Here is a 7,640-nt window from a genome sequence, read left to right as displayed (position 1 = left end):
CTGCATCCTCTGTCTCGCGTGCTCATCCAGGGAGACTAACGCACCCACACAAACGGCAGCCAGAGCCTGGCATAGAGAAGATAAATGCAACTTGTCTCGCGTCCGCTCATTCTTGTTCTTGCAGTGTCTCTCAAACCAGTGTGAGCCAGTGTGTGTGTGCCGGGCTAAATTTAAATGTGTGTGAGGGGGCCAGGATTGTGTGTGTGTGTTGTTTTCTGTTTATGTATGAAGGTGTGTGCATCCTGGGTGTGTGCAAAGATGTGTGAGTGTGTGTTCGAGGCTACGCCCCCACGTGTAGCTTAAATTGTGCGTGTGTGTGAGAGTGTGCTGAGTATACATTGTGTGTAAAAGTGTGTGTAGGCTTAATGAATCACTTATGCCCCCTGGTATTGTAGGGACAGAATCATTCCGTCATGGATTCTGAAGCTCGACAAATGAAACGCAAAAGATCAGTTCACTTGGTAACACCGAATATGCAACAAGAGCCTGTGAGCGCCCTCCCCCGCTCCCCTGTTACCCCATCAGTAACCCTCCCCCTCTGCCTGCTGCGTTCCCCTCCCTCTGTGTACTAATGAAAACTCTCTCATTAGGACCACAGGGCTTGTTTTTCTCAGGGCGTCTGACTGGTTAGTCCCTGAGCTCTAGTTGTCCTCTGAGGTAGGGTTCCACGGCCTGAGCCCCCCCGGGTCTGGCACCTCTCATTGGTCTCCCACATCACGGTGATTGTGCTTAACACGCGGCCAAGTGTCGACTGGCTTTATGATTAAGAGAGCTGGGCTCCATACATTGCCTTTTTTCATGAGGCTGCATCTTAATGAGTTTTCAAGTGTTCTTGTGCCTTTTCCTGCACGGCCACATAGCTGGGCGTCATTCAGTTGCTTAGCAGGTTCTGAGTGGCTTTTTTCTAAGCCTTTGTTCTGAAACTACAAAACCATGTCATGAATAATTCTGTTTTCCTCGAGGAACTGGACAAACTTGTAGATTCAAAATATTGAAGTCAAGAGCTAGACCACTAAGATGCATCAATAGTCTATTCATTTCCTCTGCTCATTCCAATAAATGAAACTGTCCACAGTCCATTCCTGCATGACTGTTGCATTGGGAAAAAAAAGGTCAAGAGTAGGACTTGTTTAACTGACTTAACTCTAAACAATGATACAACTCCTCATGAACTCACTTGACCTTGAGCCTTGCACTGACTTTCATATTAACAACAACATTAGTCAAGCAATTCAATCAACATGGAGTATTAAGACGTTAGAAAAAAACTAGCATTTAAGGCTAATCTAAATACAAAGTGATATGGAGTCCAAACCCCTCCCATATATTCCCCCTGTAACTTCTTAATTCCATTCTTAATTGAGCTGCAGCGTCAAAGCCTGCCCCTTAATTTTCAGCAGGCTATCTCTGATTCTATAGAGATAATTGGGTGCTAATCTCGGTTTCTCTTTGACCCTTCGTCTCAACCAGGATGTATCCTGGGTTTATTGTGCTCTCTGCTAATTAGGATTGGATTCACTCTGGCAGACTACACATCATTTCTAGCTGCAGAACTTCAAAAGAGTCAATTACTTTTTTGATTCCGTCTGAGGCAGCTGATACATTCTCCTTCACTCACCTTTTGTCTGGTCGGCACTGGGAGAGGGAGTTGGTACTTCATGGTTCTACGTTTACCAAATATGGAAATACAGTGTCACATCATAACACAGGGCACTAACCGTGGTCCCCTCCATGTTGCCTCCAATACTCACATGAACCTGGAGACAGACCAAGAGATTTACAGTGGACTACCGGTAATACACTGGTGAGGATAGACCTGGGAGAGACAGGCCTGCCTCTGGCCCGCTGTGTCATGTGAGGGTCCTCAGGTGTAGCCCATAATAAACGGATGAAAGATTGTGTCACGACAATGTTTCTTTGTTCATTCTACATACTTCTGGGATGACAGCTGGGAAACACACATCCCCTCTGGAAAATAAGAGGTAGGTTCCACACCATGCGACCACAACATTATTTATCAAATTGTACTGCAGTTGCTATCTTTAGAACACTGCAATGCACGATGATTGGCAAACAGTGGTTGTAACAATGATTTAGTCCACAATTAAAGAAGCTGTGAGTCTAGTTTACTGAATTAGAGGATGAACTCAGAAGCCTTGCTGGATTTATGGCACTTTAAGGGTGGTAAGTCTCACTAAAGAACATGTTGCAAAGCACTTACCTATGAAAGGAAAATCACTTTTGTCCTACCACCTCGTCAGTTCATGCTAATGTGTAGCAATCACCACCACCTGTCTAACAGGCTCAGTCATTGGTTACCTTTCGTTGTATTTTCTTATCCCTTTCTCTTCAATTATTCAGACATTGCAGTCTTTAACAACACCAAATAACATCACAAACAACACCACATAACAATAAAGTTGGTGCATGACATAACAAGTTAACGTATTTCACACTACTGAATAATTCAGAGCTAAAAGCACAAGAGGAAAGAAACATTCTGTGAGCTGATGTTAAATAAATGTGTTAATCAAGGTCTCGATCATGAGCGATATTGGAATGAATTCTTCTGTTTATTAAGGTTTCTCCTATCCAACAACAGTGCTTGAGCCACAGTATATGGGCAGAACGAGGGTTAATATTGAACAGCAAGCAGCAGGTGTGAGCATATTTCTCATCCTTAAAGGGAGGTGGTGCACATGAGGTCCTTGGTTTGATATGTAAATCAACACCATCGACTGCGGTAAATCTCTGTGTGCTGACAGGCTCATGGCTGCAGGTGTTGACCTTGATTCAGAGCGGCAAACGCATGACAAAGGGGTCGCTCACTCAAAGCTATGCTAATCAACATCAGCACTTCCAAACTTGTCCTGAGGGGACTTGTGAGGCTCTCTGATTATTGAGTGTGTGTGTGTGCGCGCACGTGTGTGTGTCCATGTGTGTGTGCATGTCATTCTATGTCACAATAAGTTAATAAGATGTTCTGAACTTAGCTGTGGGGGAATCAGAAAAGATTTCATTTTGAGTCACAGTTAAGCTCATTAGTAACACAGCAACAGTGTGCGCTATACTTAAAAGGTGCTCTGCAGCAACTGCCTGGCAGCGAAGAAGATAGATTTAAAGATGGGCCTGTCAATGAATATTGCATAAACTATTGGGTTTGGGTTGACTACACACAAAAAAAATCAGAGAACGGCTCAAGGGGACCAAAGAGTATAGAAGCACAATATAAGTTATTTGAGGGGACTGAGGTCACAGCTGAGCTGTGTGATTTTTAAGCAGCAGATTCCACAGTGATGCACCGGGGCTACTTTGCCTTCTACAAGGAAAGAGGGAAGCATCATTACTCAACATTCTGTGAAAGATTCACAGCAGTGCTTCATGCAAACAGGAAGTCATAGGGAGAAAGTGCTTCACTGTGTGCTTGTCAGTTGTGGAGCTGACTGGTAGGGAGTTAGCTAACTCTGAGGACCACACGGGTCATTTGACCATGTGGGTAATATTAAACAAGTGTTTTAAACACTTCAAGATAGAAGAGGAACACGTGGAAGGAATGCAACAGCTATTATATTTCTCACCGTCAACACTGCATGTAAATGGTTCATGTAAATAAAGTGTAAAAGTGAAACGACTCAGAAGAAAATTATTTTGGAGTATGTCCCTCATTGAGACAGGCTGAGAGAGAACTCTTTAATGAGGTCATTCTTTCAACACATTGTGGACAATGGTTGAAAAGGTGAGCATTCTGGAAGTGAGAATGCATCATGGTTCCCCGTAAAATATAATCTGTCAGCAAGGCCAGTATCATCCAGGGAGTAGGGGATTAGATCCACTGAAAGAGTGGCCCTTTTATGCACTAGATCCTTCCTCATACTGGATCGGTCTGTGCTGGTGGATTGAATCAAGACTTTCAGAGAAAAGACATTAGTCATTCCAGGAAAATCTAACAGTTACTTTGAATTTATGGATTGATAGCCTTTAATTTGTACTGCATCATGAGGCTACGATATACTGCATGGTATCTCAAACTTTAGCATTGAAGAACTTAACTTTGATGCTGTTTGCCACAAGAGGTATATTGTTATGGTTGTCTAGGCTGTGTTCGTAGCATATATAATTGATTTTCTATAAATATAAAGAATAGCTGTTCTGAGAGTGAGCCTGGAGTCTGAAGTCTAGGTTTTTGGTCACAGGGGAAATAGAAAACATTGAATAAGCGTGTTACCAGAGAGAAGCAGCTCTGTAAACTCATTACATCCCCCTAACTTAGCCCCCGTAATTGCACATTAACACTGCATTCTTCATTCCAATAGGCAAGCCTGTATGTGGTTATTAGAAAGAGACGCCCCTGCACAAGACCATCAGCCTGTGCAAAGTAAAGTCTTACGACAACGTAGCCCTGCAAATATGGAGACAGAAGTTAAAAAAAAGAAAGTCTTCAGTAAACAGTAATCTCAAGTTCAGGATTAGCTGCCTCGAGGCAAGTCTCCAATCCTTTGAAGATTACTAGGGTATGAGTGTGTACTAACTCATAAATAGCCATATCACTGATTCAAGTACAGTTTACAATAGTTCACCTTGGAGTGTCTCCAGACTCCAGCAGAGAGATGACATCACCAGGGAGGCCAGGCCTCCTTGTGAACCAATCTGACTGGGAACCAGTCCCTCGGGTGTGTCCGGTCGCCCCGGGCTACCGCACAGACAGCGGAGTATGTTTGAACAGGTGATTTTAGGGGGAAAAACAGGGCCACATACCCATCACTGCAGGGGAGGACAGGCAGACAATGAAAGACTGAACATGCTTCTTTTTCATTCCTCAGGATGAAATGAGTTCTAGTCACCACGGTAACCGATTCCAAGAGGGATGAGCAGGTTGCAAAATTCCAGAGATCTTAAGGATGGATAGATATTCCAACAGACAAAGTAGTAGTTGTGAGTAACATTAGTCAGGTTATTTAGCTTTAATAAAGCTGGATCATACTGCATTAAATGATTTTTTTCCTTCACTGCTAAAATTAATTCATTTTGCAGTCCAATTCTCTTTCCCGACAGATTTCATGCAGCCATCTGATTCAACCAATTACTAATACAGATTGAGCCAATTCAAATAGCCCTTGGGGTTTAAGTGAGTGAATCAAATAGATCTGGGATTCACTCAAGCATCGCAGCCAAAGTGTTATAGTGACATTGTGGGGAAAAAAGCTAGCACCACTGAGAAGCTGAGAGGAAGCAGATCCCTCCATGCAGGGCTTGACAGACACTGCCAGCCTGCCTGTCTATCTCTAGACAGGAAGGAGGTCCAGGGTCCCTGCTGTCGCCCCCTACCTGATGTATTGGCTCTAATCTCGGCTGTTCAGTGCATGAAATCAGTGAGGCAGAATGATGGGATGTTTGCCTCCAAAGCAGGAGCGTGAGATTTGTTTCTGTGTGGATAAACACAGCCTTCACCGTTGTCTGAGAAATTGTGAGCACTTCCATTTCAATTTCCAAGTGTGCTTGGCAAGACGTAATCACAACAACTGCTAGAGGAAAACAAGTCACCTAGTCATCTTGTTTTAATGTTGCCTAGTAAAAAACAATAATATAAGGTCTTACCCTCTTGGGCTCAAATCATTTGAGGTCAAACGTATCTGCTCACGTGTGCCAAAAAATAAATCTAATCCTTGCAAGGACACAGCTCAGGTACAGTGCCATGTCAGAACTCTTTAAACCCCAAAGGTTAAACTGGGAAATTCGTAAACAAACCTAGCCACCGTCAGAGCCCTTGAGAGTAACTGTATTCAGGCAACATACCACACCAGTGCTTACGCAGGACTCTTTGTTCCACATAATGACCCGTTTAGACTGTTTCCAGCCCTCCAAGACCCCACCTCCATCCTAATAACAGAGCTGCCTGTGCCATGTGTCAGGAGGAAGGAGTCTCCATCGTAAGCGCCTTTGCTGAGAGGAAGCAAAGCCGCTCTCAGAAGACAGGCTGTGAGGCACATACGGCTCTGCAGCCCTCCCGGGGTATAATATCTTGTTATTTTCCGCAGACCACGACAAAATGAGCACTTTGGCAGCAGGGCACTGTCATGTTGGCGGCGTTTCCTTGCACACACAGGGACAATAGTCTGCCGTTGGGAAGTGCAATCATATTCAAGTCTAGATCAAAAATGTTGCATTTGGTTGATGTCCCGTTATGAAGGAATGCTCGGGTCGTGGAAATTGTGCCATAGTTATTGTGATATTTGCCCTACCTGCTCTGACTCTTTGACCGATTGACCTTTCATGAAAGCCATGGCTTGGTCAGGCCAGAGCCAAAGCTCCCTGCCGTTCATGTCATCCACCTCCAGGTGAGTCATCAAACGCCTGGAGCTGAGACCATGCACCACTGCACCCTACTGAGTCTGTGAGCACACTGAGCTGACAAGTTCTGACACGCTTGCTTACTTCCTCTATCTCCAACAGTCAGTTTCCCCCCAATCCAAACTCTATGTTTTACTTGACCATCTCATGCAGTTTAACTTTAGAAACAGGCTATGGTTTATTTCTGCACTGATAAATCTTGAAATGAGTATTCAAATTCTGATGTCACCCACCGCTTCTTCATTCTCTCAAACAAGCAAGACAAATACCAATGTATGAACAGTTGCAAACACTGCAACACTTGATGAAGAAAGTGTTTTGTCCGTCTCTTCATAAGAAATCCCAATTTCTTCCACACACTGCAAAGATTTCAATAATTAAAAGCAGTTCATACACTTAACAGGGCTTTTTTCTCTTTTGGACCAGTCAAATACTTTATTTCACACAAGGGTATTGTGGCTAACCTCTCCTGCTATCTTGTTCAAATGTGTCTTTGTGCGCTGGCTAACCCTAGGCAATCCAGCACACATGCATACCATGTGTGACAGCATGATTAATTGTGCAGTGTTAGAGAGGCAAAATGAAGCAGGGGATGGATGTCTGTTGGGTTTTCTGCAGTGGGTGGGAATAGTTTCTTTCCCTTCCCTTTGTGAATCAGAAGACAGCTTATGATGAATGTGACTAAGAAACCAGAGAAAACATTTTGCTGATATCTCCGAAAAAACTGGATATCGGCAAAGAGAATATAAAATAAATGAGCTCTAATGTTCTTTTTGGAGCTTGGACGATGTCAGTAATGGCTGCATAAACCTCCAGTCACATTTTATTTAAAAGACGGAGAGGGACATCAGGGAATTTTACTGCCAGTGCAGAGAGAATGAAGAGAGTTTGTGAATTCCATCTGTGTTGATCCTCTTACAGTACATTCCGTCTCTGAAGATGTGACAATGGAGGTAATATCCACAATCATTTGCTGGTCATCATAGGTTTACTGATTACAGTAAGCAGTGTGCACCAGTCCAGCACTGACTTACCATCCGATATTATACAACTCATAAAAGTAATTTTCACAGTTTGTTTTTCCTAAAGTAACTAAAAGAGAGCCTGAAAATGTTTGACTAAACTTCCCTTGCTCTTTTATGTGAGTACAGTGGGGACCAACAACACAGTCAGAGGTGAATCACATGAATGCACAAAGTAAATTGGTTTACTTGCTGTTATGATGGAGGTCATCATGAAGTTTACGGAAACTAACTCTCCCTTCAGCATTTTCACCACCCCAACATACTCTG

This window comes from Osmerus mordax, chromosome 7 (assembly GCF_038355195.1).
Source record: "Osmerus mordax isolate fOsmMor3 chromosome 7, fOsmMor3.pri, whole genome shotgun sequence".
NCBI classification, from domain to species: domain Eukaryota; kingdom Metazoa; phylum Chordata; class Actinopteri; order Osmeriformes; family Osmeridae; genus Osmerus; species Osmerus mordax.
The sequence above is the reverse complement of the archived record's forward strand: the minus strand, read 5'-3'. Positions refer to the sequence as shown.